Below are 27,324 nucleotides of genomic sequence, written 5' to 3' on the forward strand. Positions count from 1 at the left end.
AGTGTTTTTCTCAAGAAAATGTAGAACGAATAGAAATAACTATCAATGTAATCATCGGATCCATCCAACTTTGGGTGTGAAACTTATAATGCAAATGTTTATATGTCAAACTAAGAATGTAAATTGTTTTAAAGATTCGCGGGCCGGCCCCCATGTTCGTTTTTCTTTTTGTTAATCTTTGAAACTTGTTTTGTATGTAAAATAATGGAAACAAGATAATTCATCAGGGCAAATAAAACAGGGAAACTATAGATCAAGTTAATCGTGTAGTTTTTATTTATCGATTTTAACGATCCTACAACTTCCTCCTTGCTTGTTACAGGAAGTTCCTAAATTTTGTTTGTTCCCCACCTCGTGTCGCCTCTGGTAAATCAATTTATTTAACTTATATTTTTTTTATCCAGCATGTTTCCAAGGCTTTTTTTAATTAATTCCAATTAATTCAATTTTGAGGCACGAGGGGTATTACAGCTTTAACGGAAAAATAATTCCAAACAATACTCTTTGCCATAGCATTTAGTAATTATAACCAAACACTCAAACAGCACCTCACATTGGAAGCTTTCTATATATTTTTGATGTGAATTGTTCATGTTAGGAAGATCAATGTTATAATTTTGGCACACAAAATGGTTTCGGCGCTAAATAGCAGTGTTGTTCGATCCATGTACCATATTCATTTATTTTAATGCTTTTATGGCAGTCTCTTGCATATTAATTTCAAAGTGAAAGAGTAATTTGGGTATAACTTTTGTCAGTTCATATTAAATTCAGAATATTAAATTCATATTAAATTTTATCTTGTAGTAGAATTAACCTTAACATTGCTTAAAGAAAACACATCTGCAAGAAATTACCGTTAAACCAATAAATAGTTTTTCTTCACGTACGCAAAAGCAAAAAAAATGTTCTATAATTCATGTATTCTTAATGGAAATATTGTTAATTACAATTTCTGCAGTCAAAACGCATTCAACTAAATACCAAACAAACTAACGTATTAGACTTACCGTCGCGTTTACCTCTCATTCTCACCACCACAGCAGGGCATTTTTTTTTAAATAAAAAAAGTAAACAATATATACTGCTGCTATGCCAGCGCACCTAGCGACAGAATTTTTTCTCGTGCCAAACTCGCACATTAGACAATCCGTTTTCTTCCTAACCTGTAGTAGAATTAACCTTAATTGCACGCAAGAAATGACAGATTAACATGCGTGAAATTCGTTTTTATTTAAAATGAAATATTTTTTGTATTTATTTTTAGTGTTTTTATTATACGCGATCATTGCAGTACAGGTTTCTTTACCACTGGAAAAAATAACATTGTTTGGCCTTATGAGGTTTTGGTAATTATTGTTTGAGTGATACCGTTAATATAAATCTGGGTATTGTAGTAAAGTATGTACTGAACTTTAATTAAAAAATTATCTGTATAAAGTATAAATCTATAAATTATTAAAATTGAAATCGGAATAAATCGGTCGTTTTCCGATTCTTTGAGAATCAGTGATTTACCTGAAATCGGCCGGTTCCGATCTCTTGCCGATGCATCGGTAACATCCCTAATTTAGGTAGCCAGATATTGTCAGTCTTGAGCCAGTGGTCTATACCAAAAGATAAGGTTTTTTGTGTAGTATCCGATAATGAGGCAGCAATGGTAAAAGCAGCAGTTGACTCATTTGGAAAAAATAAGCATGTCCGATGCTTAGCACATTCAATTAACTTGATGACAGAATCTGCCATGAAAAAAACTGTAGGTTTAGATGAGTTGATAAAAAAAATTAGAGATATTGTAAAGTTTATCAAGCGCTCAGTAAATGCCAGTTACCAATTGAGAGAGGAGCAAAAGATGAGAGGGATACTTACGGGAGACATTTTAAAAATGATTTTGGATGTCCAGACACGCTGGAACTCCACATACTACATGATAGACTGCTTTTTAATCCTTTCAAACATTGTCAGCAGTATTCTTGTTTCTAGACCTGATTCTCCACCTATGTTGACTGCTTTGGAGCTTGAAAGTGCCAAAGAAGTGAAGAACTTATTATCTTATTTAGAGCATCTGACAAGAGAAATTTTTGGCAAAACCTATGCTACAGGGGGCATAGCAATACCTCTGCTGAATTGCTTTCTTCAGTCAATGACTTCAAGTGTCCCAAAGCTAAACATTGGCATCAATCTGAAGTCCAGTCTTCTGATCAAATTTGGCTAGAGATTTAAAGACCGAGAGCAGGCACATTTACTTGCTTTATCCATGTTTTTAGATTCTAGATTTAAAAACATTCATTTTTTGCAACCAGCCTCATCAGCGAGAGCTCTGAATCAAATAAAAAAGCTTCTTGCGGCAGTAACAGAACATATACAATCATCTTCGGATTCAGAGCCTGAAGTGGATGTACATACGGATTCCACAGACTTATGGTCACACCATAAGACCCTAGCATTGAAGAGTGCAAGGAAAATGTCTGCAACCAAGTTGACATCTAGTGTTTATTTGGACTCAGAAATATCGCTGTACTTGTCCACATCATTTGCAGCCAACCATAAAGCTAATCCATTAGAACTTTGGGAGGATCTAATAAGTGTTTATCCAAAAATGTATCTATTAGCAAGGCAACATATAAGTGTGCTTGCCACCTCAGTCCCTGCTGAAAGACTTTTTTCTAAGGCAGGGAACACTTTCACGGAAAAAATAAACTGTCTGAGTGGAGAGCTATTGTGCAAACTTTTATTTTTAAATGGACTACCATCAAAATATTTGAAGTAGGTCTTTCGATTTTGTTCTTTCTTAATGTTTGAATAGGATTTTCTTTGTATACATTATTTTCCATACGTTTAAGTTGTATTTTATTGGCATTATCAATGAGGTATACAATTTTTGCTGTTTATATTAATAATGTATGTCTTTATAAGTATGTATATGTGTAAATAAAGCTGCTGAGCCCATATTATGTTAAAATAAGAATAAAAGCTTAGATAACTAAAAAATAAATGCTAAGTTTGACCAAATATATGAATATATTAAAGTATTGTCAGCTAATTATAATAAAATTACTTACTTGCTTTTGCCAGCAAAATGAAATACAATCTAAGAATTTTCCAATTATAATAGTTCATTATTCTCTTTTCTACGAATTTTTGGCTAAACATCCTCATAAATGTGTATAAAATAACAATCCATGAAAATTACTTGGAAAAAAAAATAGTTGGAGAGAAAAAAATAATGTAGAAAGTATCATTTAATAATAAAAAATAAAATTTAGATTAATTTACTTTTACTATAAATAGCTAAAATTGTATTATGTGATTCCTTCTGTCAAAAAACTCAATACAACATATACTTAAATATTAAATAAGGATTTTAGAATAAGTAAAGCACAGATAAAAGTTTGTCTAGTGTAAAAGACCAATATATTGAAAATATCAATTATATTGATATTTTCAAGACAATATTTTATCAATATCAATAAAATTCAAGCAATATATTGAAAACCTGACATATCGATAAGTGGAAAAATTTTGCCATCCCTAGCAATGGAGGCCGCTCCACACTTTAACAGTTCTGGAGCGGACTGTTGTGACAAAAGTGGGAATTTACCTCATGATTTCCTTGTCACTGTGTTTTATATTGGTCGTAATCTCTGTACCTTCAAGCAACAGTTTCCAAGTTCCCACATTTGTATTGTCGATTAATGGTTCTTCAAACAGCACAGATGTAGAACTAGGTAACTGATTGAAGTGAAAGCTGTCCGGTTACGTTCATGACACAATAGAGTTGGCTCTAGTATGCGGGTCAACAGTCTGGTAATCATGGACTTTCCAATATTGGTTGGTCCTTCTATTACAAAGCAGTTGATTTTTTTCACTATACAGCTTTGAATCTTAATGATATCCATGTTGACCTCCTTAAAAAAAAATCTCCAACCAGATCAAATTGTCAATAGTAATATTGTTAGTTCAGTTTTTGTTCACCATGTCGTAGTTCCATTTTTTGTTGTTGTTTTACTTAGTTTGATGAGTAACCGTACCTAAGATTCCATGTAGTTCCTGCAAGTTGAATTAAATGTGTCCTGACTGTGATTGCTGTGTATGAATTGTTCGTAAGACTTTGGCTTATGAATGTCAATGAGGTGGTTTATTGTGGTAATGGTATTTTGTTTTTGTAGTGTGTTTTTTTTTTTTTGAGTTGATGTCTCTTTTTGCCTCTATGTACATTTAGCAGATAGTCGGGTCAATGCTGTCAGGTATATCTTGTGAGGTTTGGGATTTATTGAAGAATTGCATTACGACGGCAGGGAGTACTCCACTGCGAAGGAGGAATCGGATACCGTAACACGTAAGGTATATAAGGAACTGTTCGAGCCATTGAATGAGTTGGAGAGTGCAATAGCACTCTGCAGTGACCTGACGGCTGGGAGCAATGAAGGATTAAATATGTTTGAGTTTACAGGAGTTGTTTCCAGTGGTACTGTGGTAGAGGATGTGAAGGTGGTCTCCGTGGAATGTGGCGAGAAAGGCCTGGGACGTTTTTGAGCTATGGATCCTTGCTCGGAGGTCATGCCATTCGTCTCAGTTATATCTGATGACAAATGTGTAGTAAGATTTGTTTGAATTCTCATTGTCTTGTTTGAGTGAGTCTTCCAAAAAAAAACAAAAAAAGTGGGATATAAATTACATTAAGGCTATGAAATACCATTCCTGATTGCTGAAATGATGGCAATTGTTAATGAACCAGTGAACATGGTTGAAAGATTGTTAAATGAGACCCTGCAGAGATATGCCATACAGAGAAGACTATACTTTTAAGAGAAAATATTTCAGGAACATTATGAAAAAGTAGTAACAAAGATTCAAAAATTTTTGATGATACAGATAATGTATCAGTCAGTACCAACATGTGAACATGCTTGCAAAACTATGTTAGTTTCACTGCACTGTGTCTTGACAGCAATTTTTACTTGAGACATGTTGCACTTTATGTACTTTGAAGGGCAACATATAGTGTAAAATATAGCAACTGCTCTGCAAGTAATACCAAGCTGGTGGGAATGCTTTTATCAAAAATTCATGTTATTGTTTATGACCATGGGCACAACATTGTTAAGGCTGTTACAATCCAGGTTGGCCCAGCTAAGCAACCCAGAATAGTAACAAGAGGCTTTAATTACTTGAAAAGTTTATGTTTATATACAATGATATTGAAGTAGGTTTTTTTTTAAGTTCCTATAGTTGCTGACATTGTAGATAAATTATTCCATTAGAATAAAAGTTTATTATGTAGTTGCATTAAAAATGAACGAGTTCAAGGCAGTCTTTTATTATTATTCCTCTAAAACAAAACAAAAAAAAAAACAGTAATCATAACTTTATAGCAGGTCCAGACGATGTATCACATATTCACTATAGTGTGTCAGTCGATAACCAAAAAAATTCAAGTCATTTTGTTTTACTGTGGAATAAAAGTACCAATAAACCAGCGGGAAAAATCCCGGGAGGGCGACAACTGTCGCCTTGACCAATGCCGATGCCTGTGGTCAAATTTTAAGTTAAAAGTCCAAAAATTATTGAAAAAAGGTTGTGTTTCTGCCTGACCCCAACCAGCAGGCGTGAAGTTAGCTATTCGTAACTTTACTTCATTGTTTATGGTGAGCTTCCAATGACTTTGCCACACATAGCGACAATCGAGCGACAACTAACTAACAAAGAAGTTGTCTGCCCTTACAAAGGTGACAACAAAAGGGAGACAACCCCATGTCGAATGACCAATCACAACACGGATCCAGAAAAGTGACCATATTAGGAGAAATACTGAAAAAATATTTTTCTCTGGAAGTCTGGAAAGACACATCACACTACCTTAAGGCTTGCTCTAAATGGCTGGTGAGAAGCACTCAGCAAAAGTTCTGGTTCATTGTTGCTCAGTCATGTGCTCAGGTGCTAGGTTTTTCCAATAATTTGAGGTGTGAAAAATAACTTGCTGGCGACAGAGAGTGGCGCAGTGTCTCCCTTTCTTTTGAAACCTGAATTTTCCAGAATGTTATTCTTACAACCTGGAATATGCTTTAAAATTTTACAAAATGTAATTAAAAAACATGTTAATTTTAATTGATAAAGTAAATTACAGTGAAACAAATAATAATAAAACATATTAAATTTAGCTTTATATAGAACCTATCCCAAATCAATAATAATATTAAAGTACAAAAAAGGACTAACTTACTGTATATAATAGAAAAAATGTGAGTCCAAAATAATTATGAAACATTCAGAAAACATCAACGTAAAACATTCTCAGTCAAAGTGTTATTGGTAGTAGGGGGCAGGAATTCTGTGATGTTGCTTCATAGATACACTACAGTTAGTAATCAAAGACTCAAAATCAACCTGAAGTCAAAAAAAAACTATTGTTGTTGGACGAAGAATAGTATCCTACTATAGTCATTCAGGTACTGCTGAAGGGGGGGGGGGGGGGGGGGAAATTCAGAAAGAGCTGGAAATAGCATAATTTAGTGCAAGATATAACAACATGTTGTAATTCTACCTTTTATATGTTAGAAAGGCTTCTTGAACAAAAACTAGCTATTCCATCTATCTAACTAATACGGCAAACATATCTACTCTGAATGTAAAGCAGTGGGAGATTGTAGACCAATTACTGAAATTATACAGGTCTACAAACAAAATTTTGATTTGATAAAAGTGGCTAATCTTTATGTTTTTGGGTGTGCTAAAACCATAAATGTCTGTTTTTCTCCATCACATACAGTTTTTTTTTTTCAAAACCATATAACATAATAGCAGGTGTGTAGCATACCTATATGTATATAATATAAATTCTCCCTTGAACATTTGGTTATTTGTTAAACAATAAATACAATAACATAAAATAATGTAAAATATAATACTAATACAAAATACAATATTCTAAAATAAAACATGAGTAATAAATTATAATATCACTCACCCTCAGGTGTTGTAGACATAAAGCTCCAGGCACTACCTGTACATACAGGAACTGTGATAAAAGGACACAATAGGTTGACAGTTTTCTTAGGGTTTTCCATGTTGGACAATACCAAATATATAAGTCCACACACACATCAAAATGGCAGAGTACACAATAATTCCTTTAAAAGTTCTGCGTGTGCACCTCCGTGTATAGAATGCCTCAGATGAATCACGATTAGGGATGGGACGATTCCAATATATCCATTCTCGATACCCAATTCTCGATTATCTATTGATTCTCGATTCACTATTGATTCTCGATTCCTATACTGAACAACTGATAGGAGATTTTTTTTAACATACAGAGAATTTCACTTTAATTCTGATTTAAGGAGGTTTATTTAAAGTCACACACATTTAGCAAATACTTGGAAGTTAAACAGCTTTCAGAAAAAATTCAACACTTATACAAATTGTAGAAACTGTTTTAAACTTTCAATTTATGTACATATAAAAGAAAGATATTGTAGTTAACTTTTTAACAATTAGACATCACTAGTTTTAGATTCTACAAAAATTAACCCAGAGAATGTAAATTAATGTATTAAAAAAAAACATAAGGCCTACTCAAAATTAAACATAATATCACTACTGTGAACAAACAAAACAATTTACAAGTTTTTGTTTAGCAAAACAAGCCTTCGCACAGTTTCAGGGTCTAATTGATGACGCTTTTGGTCAACTATCAGGCCAGCAGTACTGAAAAGTCTTTCAGAATACACTGTGGATGGTGATATGCTAAGGTACTTTTTTGCCAATTTTTTTTATGTTAGGGAATTTGTAATTTTCCTTCCAGTACTTTAAAATGTCTGCAGTGGGAGGAAGAATTGGTTCCTGAAGGTAAGTGTTTATTTAATCCTTCACAGAAGTTTCCTTTGATTCACACTTGGCATCATTCATGATGTTGTTGTAAAATGCCTACATTACATGACTCGCTGCTGCTGCTGCTGCTGCTGTTTGCTTTGTTTGGACATTGGGTAACTCAGGCTCGGAGCAGTTGGTTTATGTTGCTTCTTCAATTAAGTAATTTTGTGCCACTTCAACACACTTTTGGTTAACAAACACATGGCTTTTCAGTCGAGGATCAAGAAGTGTTGCTGCTGCAAACAAAATTTCTTGCTCCACTTCTGCATGCATACCTTAATTCAATGAAGAAATGAGATCATTTTTCATACCCAGAATTCCTGAGCCATTGGGTGCTGGCTTTTGTAGCTCTCGACATGTGCTGTTAACAATCGGTATTACCTCTGATGCAGTCACAGTTGCAGAACTAACAGCAAGTGTAGCATGGTTGAAAATGCTCAGTAGGTCAGACACATGGGCAAGTAAATTCCATTCTGCAGTCGAAAGTTCTGCAGGCAAGTTGAGCTTCGTTGCAGCTAGGGTGACTGCCTGCTTTTGCTCAAGTAGACGTTGCAGCATGTGTAATGTAGAATTCCAAGTTGGTTCGTCTTGGATGACTTTATGCTGTTTTACACTCAGAACAGACTGAGCATTTTTCAGTTCCTTGCATTCTTTACTTGAGTGTTTAAAATGACCAACAATGCGGCGGAATTTTCCTGTCAAACTAGTTTCATTCTTGTTGTTAAGTAACCCATCTTTAACAACAAGCTGAAATGTATGTGCTAAGCAAGAGAGATGTTGAAACTGTGATATCTCTAGGGGACCTACGATGTTCGTACCATTGTCTTACACAATACAATCAACCTTTTCACTCAGATTCCACTCTTGAAGAGTTTCTGTGATAAAAGTGCAAATGTTCGACCCTGTGTGTGAGAATTCAACAAATGGGATTACCTCAATACAAATGTGTTGCAGAACAATATTGCTGTCGACAAAGTGCACCGTCAGACTCATATTTCTGTCGTTATTAGTTGAAGTCCACATGCCTGTTGTGAGGCTCACATACTCTGATACTGTCAGCTGTAGTTTGACACTTTCTGTGCACTCATTGTACATCTCTGGTATCACTTTCTTCGAAAAATGTTTCCTACTGGACATTACATACCTTGGCTCCATGAATTTCACAAATTCAGTAAACCCTCTGTCCTCGACAATACTAAAAGGCTGCTTATCTAGGCACATCATTCTTCCACTATGTCTATTTATTGATTTAGCTTTTGAGTCACCTGGTTTGAAAGGTGAGGTTTGAGTGTTGGTTGGACAAGGGATTTCTTGGCTATTGGTTTTGGTTTTGGTTTCAGCATTTGGCACTGTTTGAAACTGCTTAGAAAGTCTGTGGGATTAGGTGAGCTGGGATCATCAGGGTCAAGTATTGTACAAGCAGATGACTCGGCTATTGACAAAGTAGTGCTGCTGCTTTTGCTAGGAGATGAACAAGGTTGATGACTGACTTGAATCAAAGGTGATTAAAACAATGAACCACTTGCAGGGCAAGGAAGTTGATTTCTCTGCATGAGCTGGTAAGTTCAAGCCCATATTTGCTGAATCAAGTTTTCTCTTCTTGGTATCTTCAATAAATGCAGTATGTTTCCCAAGATGTTTTTTTCATGTTTGTTGTTGTTTCTGAAGCACCACCACGCAAAATTTTCGTACTACAAATTTGGCAAATGGCATAATTGTTGTCATTTGGATGAATAAAAAATGCTCCCAGACTTCACTTGACATGATCGTAATTAATAAAAACGTAGTAAACACTCGGAAGTATACAATGTTTTTAAAGCATTTTAAACAGCAGAGTACAAATACTTCCAGATCTACAACAATTTCGAAGTGAAGTCGCTGCAATCAATATAACTTACTTAGTAGGTACGTGTTTACGTTTTGCAGATGCTGCTTTCCTTACGGTAGTTGATTCGGCGGCCACGTGCTAGCTATCTATTACTGATTCAGTAAAACTGAACGCGCCATCGACCATTTGTGATAAAATGAAAACGCCCTTTTTTTTCTCGTAGCAAACTGTTATATCGTGCCATACAGCAAGGCAGCAAGCTGTAGCAGTGTATTTACTCCATGGAGATATACTCTATGGCTACTACATCTTTGGTATCTCATGATGTCATGATGCTATGCTAAGCCAATCATAACCTTAACACGCCTGATATATAATATTTAAAGCCGGCAGTAATAAGTGTAACTATGAACAGTCGGGGCAATTATAAGTATATAATCATTTAAAATGTTTAAATGTATGTTAAATTTGTACGTTACGTTACGCAGTTTTATTATGTTATTGGTACAAGTCCTTGGCGTTCATATTTTCGTTGCGGCGAGGATACAATAAAATTTTTATATTCCTTTTTATTACCAAGAATTATGGTGGAACATAAAATGGTTACTGTATGTAAATCAAAACAATATTTAGTTAAAATTACAGGTAAATATTTGTTAGTAAACAGACGTGTATAGCTGATTTATGAACAGTAATGGGCAAAAATCTTCACTAAACTTCCGAATGTTTAAAATTTGCACGGAAAATTATTTTAGAAAGCATATTGTGCGGCATTTTTATTCTAGTACCACATATTTTTTGTATGTTTGTAGACAAATTGTGACGCACAGATTAGGTTAGGTAATCGATAATGCAAATAATCAACTCTTTTTCCCCGATTCTTGATTCTAAATTAATTCCACAGAATCGATTGGTATTGAAGAATCGATTTTCCAATTGAACAATAGTCCGCTGGCATATTCATGTTTTCCAAAAAATTGTTCACATGCGAGTGTAAGTAGTGCACCTTTAGACTCACCTGCAATGTTGTTGTTCAAACACATGCAACATGCGTTCCACTATAATTCTGTAGTTTGGATCCTGCACGCTACCAAGGAACTTCTCTACAACCTCCTTGAAATAATTACAGGCTTCCTTCTCCTTCTCATCCATGGTCAGAACAAATTGTACATCTGCAAAAAGTTTTCTGATGTCTGAACCTACAAATATCCCTTCTTTCAGCTTGGCATCACTTAAACCAGGAAACACGTAACATAAGTACTTGAAACATGCACCTGCTTGATTGAGAGACTATGAATTGTTTCATCAACCCGAGCTTTGTGTGTAGAGGTGGTAGCAGGATTTTGTCAGAAGGAACCCAACTGTCTTTTCGCCTGGCAACGGAGAATCTTTTGATGGCCAGTCTTTTTTTTCCAGTGAGAATTTCTGTCAAGGATATCCCATAACAATAAAAAACAAGGAAACTCTGTGTACCCAGATTGTTCACCTAACAGCATGGCTATTACTTTCAAGTCTCCACAGATCAACCACTTATGCTTTTTATAACGAAATCTGTTGAGAAGTTATGCAAAATTGTTTTATGTTTCTTTGAAACGTACAGAATGGCCAACTGGCACTGAGGCATATATATGGCCATTGTGTAATAAAACAGCCTTTAGACTTCTCTTCAAAGAGTCAATGCATAAATGCCATTGATTCGAGTCATATTGTACACCAAATTGACCTGTCAGTCTAGGTATGTCTTTACAGTACACAAAATTCTCATCCTGTGCAAAGTAAGGCACGAAATCTGTTTCACGATTTCGATACCATTAAAAAGATGTGCCTGGTGGTAATAAATTTTTGTTTTTAAGGTGGGAGCCAAGTAACAGAGCAAAATATTTTGATAGTCCAAGATCTCGCACTTAAGTCGTTTAACTCCTGTTGTGATAAAAGCTGCGGTTCGAAATCACTGTTTGATTCATACTTTTCCACGTTGGAAACTTCCCCCTCTGTTTCCTGTTTCCCAATCAAGGCATTCCAAGTCATCAGGGGGCTGAGGAACTGGAAATCCGGGACCGTGTGGTACGGGACGACTAGCAGATCCAAAATTAGGGTCGTTAATGAGCTTCTGGTTTATGGAATTATAACCTTGAACATCATAGGTACAAAAGTAATAGTCATCCCATGTTTTTTTTGCTCACTCTACATCATTGGGATGGTAAATCTAAACTATTTTGCTTCTCCTTTGTACCACAAGTGCAGTTTTTCAATGCAGCTATGGCATACTTTGCGAAGAGCTCACACTTTATCTTGATCACCTATTCTTAACCTGAAATATGCATAATATACCTTCTTAAAATAAATTGTTTATATTTCATTGGTAGTTCTTGATTGTGTACTCACCACAGATAATACAGTAGTAGTCCGGACTGGTAACACAATGACGAGACATTTTTGACAATTCCAGTTCGAAACGCACAAACTTTTGTAGCCACTTGCACGCAACTACGTGTATTCACTTCACTAACACAACTCGACTGGCTGACTGCGAGAATGAGCAGCCACATGGGTTCTAAAGTCCAGATGTAACAAGTTTAAACCTGTGTGGCTTCCAAAACTGACTGATGAGGACAGACAAGAAGTACGTTCTTGTATTTAGAGGTTGTGCCTGGAACTTCATTCATGCCTGCACCACCCACTGCGGGAGAGTAATGCATTATAGAAAATGTTTACGGAAAAACAAAACACCAGCAGTTACAAGTGTATAACTAAAAAATTTTTTATACTTATTTATATATATCTTTTTGTTTTTTTATTCATTTTAATTTGCAGCGTTTACTGTAAAACATACACTTCTCGTAAAGTGTCTACGAAATACACCATATTATTTTTTTTTATTTAAGTTTATTTATGTATTTATTTATTTAATTATATTCTTTTTATCATTTATCAATTTATTAAATTAATTATATTTATAAACAAAAATACAATCTGTTATCAGTGTAATTTATTCATTTAATTTGATACCTTTTTTTGATCTCTTAGAAAAATAACTTAGTTGTGTTTCATTTCCCTTGATCTTTTAGATAAATAAGCAAAAAATTTAGTTTTCTCAAACTTAGAATGTGTGTTCAGAACTAATAAAAGTTCCTCGATTAATTTACTGTGTTTTTTGTTATTTCTTACTCCTGTTTTTAGCTGTTAAGTATTTGGCTAAATAGCGATGAAATATCCGGTATTCGGCTGAATAACATAAAATAGGCCGAATACCAAATATTAACTGAACATTTGTTGCAACATTACTATTTTTGTATTGATGTTTTTGATGCGAAATTTTCGGAAACAAGTTCAGCATTTTTTTGTGACAAGGGTTTACTTTTGACAGAGAGGAATTTTTTTTGTAAATTTATATATATATATATATATATATATATATATATATATATATATATATATATATATATATATATATATATATATACAGTGAAACCCCTTATTTACCTTACCGTTATTTACGTTTTCCCGTTATTTGCACTATATTCTTCAGGTCCCGTTTGGTTCCCATTTAATCCAATACAATACTTTTACGCGAATTACGTCTCAAAAATCTAATCCATCCCTCTATTTATGTCATGTAACAACGATAGTAGGCCTAAAAACATTGTGAACAACGTAACTTTTATAGTCGGCAGTGAACATTTTAAATCGCAAAATAAACATATTTTATAACATGAAAAGTTGCTTTTATTTCTAAACATATAATAATTTAAGCCTAGGCGTGTAAAAGTCCGAGTAATTATAGCAGGAGACAATCTAAAATGTACTCGGGAAAAACGTAAACTCACGAATGTATAAACGTTCTGTTACTATATTTATGTCACAACTTAGCCGAAATACTGGTACGAGATATAAACTTCACTAGATAAAATGAGCGGAGTCTTGGTAACTGTTTTAAACGTATTTTATAATTTCAGAAGTATTGTACAGTTGAAGCATATTTTTTAAACTAACCATTTATATCTGGGGATCGTAAATAATTAATTATTGGTATCAAGACATCAAGATGAACGTAAACTTGAACACATCACGGCAACGAGAAAATTGGTGCGTATACCAATAAACTGGTATTAGAACTGGACAAAACTGGTACACGGGAGGTGGAGCTTATATTTTTTTCCGCTAAGCTCGTATCTATTGGCTGGCTGCTGATGGAACGTCACGAGTCTAGGCGGATCATAGAGTGAGTTATACTGCGCATGCGCAGCTCCGAGAACAGAGAGAGCCAGCCGGCGGCCACGCCGTGCCATAACAGCTGATTGAGTACAATGACTTTCTCCACGCACGGCGCGCTATTGACGGTAAATTTCCAATTTGCGGCCCTTTTTTTTTTACTGTGGTGCAATGTGTATGTGTAATGTAGCCTGTATTTGTTATGAACGCTGCAGGTGACTGTATTTTAATCAACTTTAACGTATTTCTTACTTTTCCCTTTATTTACACTTTCCCGCTTTTTACACTTTTTTACTTTGTCCCCATGAAAAGTGCAAATAAGGGGTTTTGCTGTATATATATATATATATATATATATATATATATATATATATATATATATATATATATATATATATATATATATATATATATATATATATATCTTTTTTTTGCTAGTTCTTTCATTAGGGAGTCATGGTTAGTAGTATGTATATATTTGATTTAAATGTGTATTGAATTAAACTTTTATTTATATTGATGGAAATGCTTGCTGTGTTCTCGCTGTGAGTTCTTCTCTTACTTTGTGTGATGTGGCTTTTACCTGGGGAGAAGTGGATGGGGGAACAGGAGACTGAGTCTGCATAGGGCCGCATCACCCCACAGAGATAGTTGATATAATTGATAACTGATTGTAAATGAGTCGCAGACAAGCGGTGTGGATCCACCGGTGCTGTGTTCTGCTGGAGGATTTTAGTGTTCCGGGAAACATCGCAAGTAGCTTTCTTATGTTTGCTTCGAGATTTTTCTTCAATTGAAACATTTAGAGCTCGTGAGTTCGGATCTATTTAATGGATGTATGGGGAAATTTCATATGTGTGTTCTATTTACAAGTGAGCTTAATAATATGGTGCTTATTGTGTGGTAACTGTATGTGTGTTTGTGGTGTTGGTAATACATTATCTTTTTTTTGTGTCTGTTTTGCTTTTATTATCATGTTAGATCATTATACATTTCTGTAGGTATTGACAGTTCACTTTCTAAATTTTGTCATGTTCTTAGTCTCAAGCCCTATCCTCAAAATTTCTCACTCAGCATATGCCTGTATATATATATATTTTTTTTTTCACTAGTCATGCACAGATGTATGTAAGCGTTTTTGCCCTCTTGATTTTTCAGATTGCGAGTATGTTTATCAAATTCGTCTCAACATTTCGAGCTAGCAAAACACTTTTTTTTTTAATGTTTGAATGTCTGAACATTTCTATCCTTGTAAAGTTAGTATTAATGGTTTATTATGTCTTAATAACCTTTTCTTGCTTACAGCACCTGTATTATTTTCACTTTTCATAACATTGTTTGTCTACCACATGCATTTCAAACCATTCTCGCCACTCTTGAAGTCCGGTTAATTTTTTTATATATGTTTAATTTTCTAGAACATGTATATGATTATTTGTTGGGATGATATCGCGGGTGCGCGAGTAAAAGGTGTTAAGTCAATGAAACTAAACTTTAGGAAAAATGAAAAACAATGTTTGAGACACTGTGTGGAATATTGTTATGAGTTAAACCATAAATAAGTAAAAGTCGAAGGTTAGTATTGCTATTGTCTTTTTAACAAATCGGTGACCAAGTAAATGTTGTTCATTGTTAACATTTAACAGGCATTTTAACTGAAGAATGTGTGCAACATATTGACATATCCCCTTTGCCATATGATGTTCAATGACTTGTCCCATGTGACACAGCTAACTGGAAAGTTAACACAAGTATTGTCTGCTAATCTACACAGCTTTTGTAGGGACAGAAAAAGCAGTTTGCGTTCCCTAGCTCCCTTTGAAGATGGAGCATAATGGCCAGTCACATACTACCTAAAGAATCAAACCATTTTCGACAGTTGGGTGTTCAGTTGTGTTACCTTGATCTGATATGGTAGAATCAAAAACAACAGCATTGCTTTCCAAGTAAAAAACTATTTAAACAAAAACAAATGGAAAGTTTAGCTTTTACAAAACCTTCTGCTTTATACATTAACATTATCATAATGACACAATTAAAATGTAAAAAAATATTATGTATACATCTTCACCTTATGTGTCACACTCATAACTAGGATAACATTCTTTGTTGTTACAGCTGTACATAATGTCTGGAGACAAAGATTTTTAATTTATTCATCTTCACCTTCTGTGTCATACTCATTAACGATGATATCATTCTTTGCTGTTCCAGATGTTCTCATATTTCTGTAGAAATTTCTGAAAACATCAGAAATAAAAGGAAGAAGGTCCATTAGATCTTTCTTCTCAGTGGAAATGGGCAGTGGCTCTTGATAGGCAATTTTTGGCACAAGATTCGCATATCCTTTACCTCTTCTTCTGAAGTTTACAGTTCGGAAGGTTTCTGCCTCATCAAGTGTAGTTTTTATTTTGAAGCGACCTCCATTGTCTCTCGAGAAGTTCAACCATTTTATGTCCCGCCAGTTTATTTTCCTATTGTCTTCATCCACCTTCCTGACTTGTAGTGGTCCTTTAAACAAGTTTGAAAATGCAAGAAATTCTTTTTGTGTCATTTCATGGACAACGAAAGGCTTCTTTTTTGCTGCATTTTTGACAAGTTGTACCCAATCATGTAGGTGTTCGATGGGAGCATTGTATTTCCTTTTCATTTTTTCTATTATGCTGTGATCACTATCACATTCCATGTGTGTGTGGCCTGACAAAAGAAATTTGTGGTCAATTTCTTTCAAACCTACTAAGATTTGCACAACGGCAAGGCACATAGCTGTGAAATGTGTATTACGGTTTTGGCCACCACATGTGTCACTGTACATAGTTATGTGATTCACTGATTGTGGAAGACTCAGAAGATAGCTGTAGACACATGATGCTATGTCGTTTGCACCTCTACCTGCAATGGTTTCGTCCCACATACAACAGTATGCTTGACCATCATCACAATCATGAATTTTGAGGTTATAAACCCATAGTTGTCTTTTGTAAAATGTGATAGAGTTCTTGAGTAGAGGAGTGGGAAGACATTGTTGAAGATCAAACACAATAGTCTTCTTTGTTGGATCATCCTTCGAAAGAGAACGGTCTTTGGATTTTGCTTCATATGCACTGTCTGCTAGAGTATGGTGTTCAAATAACTCCATTTCTAATTTTATCTTCTCCTCATTATTTTTGCTCATAGCTATAGACATTTTCAGACGGTCACAGCGCTGGCATGTGTCTTTGTTGGGTCTTTTAATGGATAGCTTCAAATCGTGAAACACTTTCTCATACACTTTTCTTGAAACTGATTCATTGCCATATACTTTCTTATATTCATCATACATGGTAGCTAATGTTAAATGAGGTGGTAAATATTTCTTTTTTGAATCTCTTCGAGAGTAATGACGCTCATAAGCTGGAAAAGATAATAAATGGTTTCGTACCAGTTGCATGCGTTCCTCAGATATTTTATTTGGAGGAACTGAAGTTCCTCTTCCGTCTCCTTCAAACAAACCACTAACTGAGGCTCTTTTCTTGACCAATACCATTTCAATGAATTTCTTGGTCTCTCCAAACACACTTAGAAAGCATTTCTTACAAATTGCTGTGTTTTGACCATTAATTTGTACACTGTATTTAACTGTGATCTGTCGATAATGACACTTATCTGGATCTTCATATCATGGTCTATGAGCTGCTGTTATTTGTAATTCAAGCAGACCTGCAATGTACATTGCCCTGTCACGAGCATTACCTAATGCCCAGTAATCTTTAAAGAGTTCCTTAACATCATTTGATGATATTCTTTCATCACACTTCATCCTACAAGAACCTATATAAGATGACTTTCTTTGTACCACAATTCTTCCTGTTTTGGTCGTGTATTCCTCTCCCTTGTTCCGAGCTTCACTTCTGAATCTTCTGGTTTCTCGAGTGTCTCCTTTTACAATACGTTTACTCCCCCTGACATGCCTTGATCGTTTTGGAACTTCACAATGCAAATACTCTTCAGTAGTTGCTGAAGAATGAGTTGTGTCAGACCCAGCCACGACATCTTGGGAAGTTTGATTTGGACTTCTTGAGTTATTGTTCCTGGGCACTCTATTTTGAACATTTCTCTTCCTTTTATTAGTTTTGGGTGAATCACACAATGCAGAATCAGTATTTTCATTGACAACTTCATATTCAGGGTCTTTTTCACTGTCATAGCCAACTATGTCTTCTACATCAGATGAGTTACTCATTGCAACTGTGTCTATCTCATTTTGTACATTTAAAACAGCACTCTTACCTACAGACAAGTTGTCAAGCACAGGCTCATCTGTACCACTTGACATAACATCAAAATTGCTTCCAATATTCTCATAGAGCACACAGGTACTTTTACCATTATCTAATTCATTGACAACATCAAAAACAGCACTCTCACCGACAGCAAAATTTTAAAGCACACGCTCATTTGTACCACTTGACATATCATCAAAATTGTTTCCAATATTCTCAAAGAGCACACAGGTACTTTTACCATTATCTAATTCATTGACAACATAAAAAACAGCACACTCACCGACAACCAAATTTTCAAGCACACGCTTATTTGTACCACTTGACATAACATCAAAATTGCTTCCAATAATCTCATAGAGCACACAGGTACTATTGCCATCATCTAATTCGTTGACAACATCAAAAACAGCACTCTCACCTATAGCCAAATTGCCAAACACAGATTAAATTATATTATTTGACATAACATCAACATTGCCTACAATATTCTTATTAAGTAAGCTTACACGGTTATTTTTGTCAGTTACATTTGCAACATCCAAGAAAGCACTTTCACCTATAGGCGTATTGTCAAGCACAGGTGCAGATGTAACACGCGTTATAACATCATCACTTACAATATTCTCATATATAACACGGGTACCTTTACCATTATCAGGTTGATTGACATCAACATTCTCGCCTACAGCCAAAGTTTGTGGTTTAGGAATTGTTGTATGTTTACTACTTGACATATCATCAGTCATGAAAATAGTTTTTTCTGCATCTTCATTTTCGTCACAAGCACTCATGACTGCAGTCACCCCAATCTCACTGCATCCTGCCACTGTTTCATCATTAACTGTAGCCGTGATATTTTTATTGTTGCAATCATAAAAAGAGGGTATTGAACTGTTATTTTTCTTATGTTGGCTGCATTTATATGAATCTGGAATCAATACATGCCTTACCATTAACTTACATACTATAATGACCAATCAGGTGTGCATCAGGTGACCAAATTTTCAACTGATCGAAACATTTTCAAGAAAATACTTCCATTACTTCTTCGACAGCTCACTCTATAAGAATACAATCAATGCTCAAGAGTTAAACAGAGGCCTTGTCAAAGAAAGTAATAATGGGATTATCGCCTTTTGCACACCTAGCACAAAGTATTTTGTGCAATAGGGAATTAAAATCATTTATTTTCAGACTTAATTCACTTTGCATGCTAAAACATTGTTGCGCAATAAGGGATATGTCAGATATTATGTGACATAACTCTCTTTGCATGCCTAACATAGTGTAATATTGTCGTGCAATAAGGGGTATGTCTGATGTTGTGTGACTTAACTCACTTTTCACGCATAACACAGTATAACATTGTTGCGAGATAAGGGATATGTCAGATGTTGTGTGACTTAACACCCTTTGCACACCATTGTATTTCAACATTCAATGTGTAGTAAGGGGTAGGTTACTAATATTTGACATAACCCTTTTTACGTGAACTTTATTTCAGCAAAAGGAACATAGCTCATATTTCACATGCTTCCTATTCTGAAAATATCACGAATTCAGTTATCTCCTTTTGCACAGATGAAGAATATTTAATACTGAATTTTCCAGTGCATATAACTCATTTTCCACCAAAGCATGACTTAACCCCTTTTACTCGCGCACCCGCGATATAATGGTTTAATTTTTTTTAGTTTGCATGCAAAGAGTCTCATTCTTGTCAGTTTGGTTACAGCACATACTCGCGAGACATATTTATGTCAACTATTTACCAACTGCGATTTATTTTTGTATTTATTTATTTATTTATTTATAACGTAATGTTTAATTTCATAGATGTTTTGGTTGTGTGGCATATAAATGTTTATAAATGTGTAGCCTCCTTAGAACCGTGGTTCTAGGAAATTACATCGGTGCCCACACCAAAAACACACAAATGCAGCTTCGTGCTAGAACGAGGATGCAGAGGTTTCACAAGTTTGGTAACTGTTTAGCAACAGTGTGGAAGAGCTCAGATCGTAGTGTGTAGGACAGCGTTCGTGGCAGGGAATCGTAAAGAAAATTCAAATTACTGTTTTATTAAAAAAGAATAGACTTAACAAGACTCACAAATGCAGGTACACAGACCGCTCATACAAATACTCAATCAGGCAAAGAAAATGAGCATCAATATACAGAGTAAGATTAGGAATTACATTAATGAAAAAAACAATATTACATATCAACAATACCTGTGGGCAAAAAAAAACTAGACGCCACACTGAGTGTACCCTAACCAGTTGCGTGTCTACAGCAATCGATCAGCCTCAGTTACCAAGAAAACTCGGTGGTGTGCAAGCGAACCTCAAGACACACGTTTATCAAATAACGCCACCACCGGGTAGCATGAAACGAACATAAAAAGCTTAAATGAATACATATAATAAACTATACACGAGCCCACGAGCAAGAACACCAATTGGTGCGAATGTGGTAAATACAGACATTTAAACTAGCCAAGTCACGTGCTCACTGCAGATGTCACATCCTTGGGTAAACCAAGCCTGATTAAAGGAATCACGGCCACAAACAAACCCGAGCTGGAGGCTCACAAAGGCAGAGAGAAAGACTGAGCACGGCAAGAAAGAAATGTGCATTACACGGGAAGTGTCCCAAACACCACAAGGAAACGTTGCGCATAACAGGCCAAAAGCATCCAAGTTATGACACCATGCACAGCCCTCGAATGAGACCCCGCCTCTCTGTACTCACGCAAATTAAACTGGCATATTGTTCCTCCAAATGTTGACCCAGTGAAAGGCCACACACACAAGACGTGAAATAGTGAATGATGAAAAATAGACTGACAAAAAAAAAACTCCAGCAAAGCTATACAAGTTAGTGCAATTCACATTGAGAGCGAAAAGCAAGAATACATGACAAAGTTACGATACCGTAGACGCGTGAAGCTAGATGCTGAATAAAAGGTGGAGCATTTACGCATGACGCCGGCGAGAAGCTTAGCAAAGTTAACAGCCCGAAACATACTAGACGAAAGAGGTTCCAAAATGGCGACATGGCCTTAAATAACCATACACAACCCCCAACTGTGCAGGCGCAGAAGAGAAATTAAGGGAAAAAGAATATCACAAGGTACATATACTCACTCTGACAAAATAACAGGAGAGGAGAACTGTTGGTGCGGTAAGTGGGAAGGGGGCCGGAAGACGGCAAGCGCGCAGACTTCAAAGCAGCGAAGACGTCCGCTGCAAATGTATTTTTTGTGGGGCCTTATAGCTGTGTTGGACATGCAATTTAAAGTGTGGGATACATTATTTAATAGTTATGTCTGTAGCTGGTTAGTATTGCAGGAATTAAGCGCAAATTATTTCAGTTTGGGTTCAATTCAGAAATGTCTGGCTTTTTTTGGGATTGAAATTTACTTTTCCAAATATTTACAAAATTATAATTATTTACAGTTACAATACATACTTTTTTTTTATTTGTGTTAGACTCTGAATACAAACTGTCTAGTGATGTGCCTATTGTTAAAATTGAAATGGTGTGAGGAAGAGAAAATGGGAAAAGGGGGGGGGGGGAGCTAGAGAGTAGTATATGAGAGTCCAAGATATACTGTCTCTTAACCCTTAACTACCCAGATTAAATTTTTTATTTAAATTTTTTTTGTTCTATTATTTTGCTTTTAATAAATACACACAACCATAAAAAAAATTATATTTAAAATTGGTTTCTCCTAGATTGTTTACAACATGCTGTGTTCATATGGACACGCTAGGCATTTACATAGTCATTTTTACCTCATTATTTAATAACACACTTTTTTTTTAATGTTGTACACAATATATTTTTAAAAATTATGTTTACTATTCCTGGCTGTAATTTAAATTAATTACTTGTAAAAATAAATTTAATAAGTAGGTTCACATTTTCAAAAAAAACATGTTTCATGTAAGAACACAAAGCCATAACCCCAAAATGTTCATTTTGAGATCTATTTACGCACTGTATGGTAATATTCGAAGTAGTCCAAACACAAGCCAACATCACATTTACTACACTGGGTACGCACAGCAGAAGATTTTTTTAGGCAACCATCACCAGCACATCTTTTTTTCTTCTGAATGTTTTTCACCAGGTGGTTGATGCCATCAAAACGGATGTCGTAGTTCTACACTTTCCTGATGAACCAAATTGCAGAGGTCTTCCAAAACCTTTTGATGGATTGGCATATTTAGTTAAATATACCAATACAATCTCACTCCTGAACTCTAATTGAGAAATTTTTTTTCTACACCGTCGTGCCAGTTGCCAGGCATTGTGAACACACACATCAAGACACCATGACAGGAGAGGCCAATACCACTTTTTGTTCCGAATATTCTCTCGGTACATGACAATGTTTTGGTCCATTTGATCTACACCACCCATTTTTCGATTATATTCGCTAATCAAATGAGGCCGGTGCATTTGTATTAGTGATAGCCCGATATTCGATACCGAAGATCGGTAATATCGGCACATTTTTCAATATCGGACGTCGGTAAATACTTGCGATATTTTGATAACCGATGTTTGCTCTCGCCAATAATACTTCTCACATAACCTTAACCGTAAGTCCAAGCTTATTTTCCTTGGGCCTAATTTATCTTTCTTCACGTCACCATATTAACTAGTAATTCAAAGCATATTTTCCACTGAAACAATTTCAAGCCTATTTCTTCTTTCTGATACTGCAATGCATCCCGACGGTACAATTCTTCCATGTGTACACAAATCCCAGTCATTAGTGCATATTTATTCGTTTCAGATATTCACAAAATGTTTTCGCTTGATGAATTTTTGAAGTTCACTAAGTGAACATAAACAAAAATAATTACGATATTTAATTTAATAAGTAGTGAAGCCGTAAGTGAACATGAAGAAGAATAAAGTTGCTGTTTGATATAACAGGCATTTTCTTTCCGTGTCGTTTCATGGTCGCCAACTGCTGTTCTATACAAAGATGTTACGTAAGATTTACTAAAGCTAAAATATGAAACGTGTTTAATTAGGGCAAGTTGCAGCAAAGGTATTATGTTGGCTATATTGAGTGCATTGCAAAAAACATAAATAAAGATGTGGGGTTTTATAAAATCTGCAGTACGTTTCAAAGTTGTATTGAAATTACTTTTCACGTATTTTTAACGTGTTTTCGCACCAATAAATGGAGTGATACACTTGAACTATGGTCAAAAAATTTGCTAATTGAAGACCTTCCTTTCTAGCGTGTCGTTTACCGTGATGAAATTTTACAAAGGGTACAAAAGTTTGATGTTTTTCGGACAGTATTTTTCGTAGATTACAGTTGAGACGCTGGACTAAGTACATGCAGTGACTCGTGATTTATACATTATAAGCAAATACACTAGAGACTAATACCGGACAGCTACAAGATTATTTTGTAAAAACATGGCGTTGTTGTCACCTCAGTCCGATTCATTTAATGTGAATTTACAATATTTTACAATTAATAAAAATAATATACATTCACATAAGTATGTTTTATTAATATTTAACATTTTTCATTATTGTCTCTAATAATACTCCAGAACCACAATTTTATAGAATCAGTGTTAGAAATGAGATAGGCCTATTATCGGAATATCGGGTATCGGTTATCGGATCGGTAAATTTGGAAATATCGGTATCTGGTTTTTGGATATCGGGCCATCACTAATTTGAATCATTCGCTTTTCTTTCTGAGAATACCGCTGTACACCTGACACCAAGACAAATTGATGCTATAGTTACAACTGAGTTGTCAACCCATTTTGAAACTAGAACACCATCTTCTTTGACAATTGAGGCTTCATGGTAGCCCCTATTCTTTTTCATAAGAATGTTTTTTGATGCTATAGGGCACGATTTAGGGATCCTATTTTCCCTAATTGTGCCTGTACCACCATAATCTTTTTCTCTCAGAAATGCTAGTAGATCAAGTCCTGTAAATAAATTGTTGAAATAGAAATGGTAAGGCAAGAACCTCACTCCTTCACTAAAGTCATCAATAGTTGCCTTTCCAAAATTATTTTCATACAAATTGTTTGCATTGGGAGATTTACCTTGATAAACGTTGAAATTTACAAGATAACCATCATTCGAACAGAGTGACCATACCTTATATCCAAAATGTATTGGCTTCCCTCTAATAAACTGTATACAAGAATGTTTGCCGTAATACTTGACCATACATTCATCATATGATAGGTCTTGCTGCTAAATGAAGTGCTGTAAACATTTTTTTCTTATATTTTCCAATAAAGGCCTATTTTTCCAAAGTTTATCATTTACATTCATTTTATTGTTATCAGCACAATGAAGGAACCTGAGTATATGTTCAAACCTATTCCTTCTGATGGCATTACGAATATACTCATGTCGTGTGGCCTTGCGATTTTCCCAGTAGAGTCTCTTATTTGGAACACTGTTATAGCCACTAAGGATCAAAATACCTAGAAAACACTTCAGTTCATCTTTAGTGATGTGTGGATTTTCATTGTTTTTAAATATTGCATATTTATTTCATTCTTGAACTAAGTATTCAACAAGGTCCTCATCAATGAATAACTTAAATAACTCCGCAATTGAGAAATCTTGGTATTTGCTACTACACACATCAGGAAATGGTTTTAGAGAGGATTCCATATTTCCATGAATCCATGTTCTTTTTGCGGATGGTGGCAAGCGATGAAACGCATTTGATTCATCCTCTCTTTCATCATGATACCGTATTTCCGCTTCAGCTGACAGTTGTCTTGGATTCAAATTATCTAGTATGCCACCTTCATCTTCATCCCCTGAATCTTCATCGGTGAGAACATCTGGATCTGGTGGGGTAATGAACACAGTATCAGCACTTACAACCTCGTCTCCATCTCCGAACAAGATATCCGCAGCCTCTTGAACAGTGATGCCTGGCATTAGAATGCTTTTTCAGTGCCTGAAAAATAAGGCACTGTGATTTAGCTCTCAATTGTTGCATAATTTATTATGCTCCTAATTTATGCAAATATCCTAATGTGAAATTAAGATTTTCACAAATTATCTGACATATTGTATAATGCAGGTCCATATTCTACGCTAGATGTGACATGCCTATAATTGAGTTATAACTTACTAATTTCTAGTATAGGCTAGCACATAAAGCATGTAGACCTATACTTTGTAAATACTTGAAACCGTCATGTGGTAATTGTTGTCATTATATTTGTTTGTGTTAAATCGTGAACGTTTTGAGTAGTTTCGTTAGACGAGACTTTGGTACATACCACAAAGAATGAGAAACAGTTTGTATAGTTCCCCATCCTTTATTGCCAACATAAACTATTTCCAACAATACCAGTAAATTATTTAAATTTGCTATTTGCCCAGCGTGTCCATTTGGACACGTCAACATTTAACTGAAAATATCATAATGAAAATGGTAATAACTTATAAACATAACCAGGTTGTGTGATAAAAGCAAGAACAATAATATAAATTAATATATATTAATAAATTTACAGTTTTTAGTGCAAAATATTGTACTTACTCTGTATCAACGTCCATGATTTTCGCATCTCTTACTCTTCCAGTTGTAACACAGTTAATTAGCTTCACCACATGCAGTTAAAAGTAACTGTCTATACTTGATCACAAAAACACACACTTTGTTTACAGCATTGCATGGGTACCAACCTCAAAAATTCAAAATTAAAAAATCCATAGAGGTTTCAATAATATACTTCAAGTGTGTCCATATGGACACACAAGGCAGTTAAGGATTAAAGAAGCAAACTAGAAAGGTGGTTGATACTGTGTATTTTTGAGCATTTCTTTCTGCAGAGAGATGGGTTGTCAAGGAGGGGGTGTCTTTATGATAGGAACCTTTTAAAAATGCACACAAGCCTCAGAAGTGGGGAGGAGGAGGTGTTGCAAGTTGTTTTCTGAAATAGTGGAGGGGTAAGGCTGTGAGGGTGTTTTTGCAAGGAGAGGAGGGGTTAGGTTTTTTGTTTGTGTGCTCTGCTATTGTAGTGCTTCAAATATTGTTCCTATGTCTTCCGTGCTAGTTAGAAGTTGCTACAATTGTAGACAGCTCTACACCTATACTGACTGTTATTTTGTAAGCAAGCATGGCTGTAACTGATGCTGTAAAAGTTGAGGAGAACAGTACACCGTGGGGAGACTTCTAAATGTTGTTTTACCTGGTGGTTGCAAGGAAGTGCTTTAACCCTATGAGAATGTTGATAAAGATAGGTGAAAGGTTTTGTTTATATTAATGCATGTTTTTTCAAATAAAATCGTGGTGTTTTGAAATTTATGCTTTTATTTTTTATAATACTTTTCCAGGTGTCTTCATGATTGTGAAGTATGAATTGTAGTGTTGTCAATTGTAAGAAGTCTATGCTGCTCTTAATTGGTTCAAGAAACTGTATCTTATGCACTGACCTGTAGCGGAGTTGTGTAGTGTAAATACATCGCATTGAAATGCAAATGTTAGGTATTTTATGTGTTCGATTTTGGTCAATCCTCTCATGACAATGCGTGGAGGGTCCACATCCATTGGTTGGCAAACATGATTCAGCATATTTGTTTTAATTTTTTTCTTTCATGTAATAAAAAGAGGACGGATTACGTTTGAGATATTGCTATGATAATGATGATAATAATATGATCTGTTCACACTTGAAGAAATTGTGAGTTCTTATGTGTGGACAACATACATAAAATTGAACACTTTGTGTTGTGTCATAGTCTAATTGTTGTTAACCAATTAATTATTGCAGGTGGAATTAATGAGAGGAATATATTGCTAGCATTACTTTGGGTTTAATGGAATGAATATATGTGTGATGCTAGCGTATTTTCATGTTACATAATCATATTACGTATAACATGTTGACATGTCAAGTGGTGAAAGTGGCTGCCTCATAACCCTGAGATCATCCTGCTCTCATTGTTAAAAACCCACCCTCGGCAATTACATTTTATAAATATATAAAAATATCAATGATGGCAGTTTCACTATCCAACAGTTACAACTTGAACCTGCTGCTGTAACGTCATCACGATGACATCAGCGTGGCCTGATTGAGAACTCAGTAACAACCTGGACGACACCTATCA

The 27,324-nt window shown here is 35.1% G+C and overlaps 1 protein-coding gene across 1 annotated transcript in view; it reads left to right on the plus strand.

The window, feature by feature from the left end:
* LOC134527397 (protein hobbit-like) overlaps nucleotides 1–27,324 on the plus strand; it is a 619,824-nt gene that overhangs the window by 368,595 nt on the left and 223,905 nt on the right. The gene's annotated exons all lie outside the window — the stretch shown is intronic.

This window comes from Bacillus rossius, chromosome 1, assembly GCF_032445375.1.
Source record: "Bacillus rossius redtenbacheri isolate Brsri chromosome 1, Brsri_v3, whole genome shotgun sequence".
In the NCBI taxonomy this organism is placed as follows: domain Eukaryota; kingdom Metazoa; phylum Arthropoda; class Insecta; order Phasmatodea; family Bacillidae; genus Bacillus; species Bacillus rossius.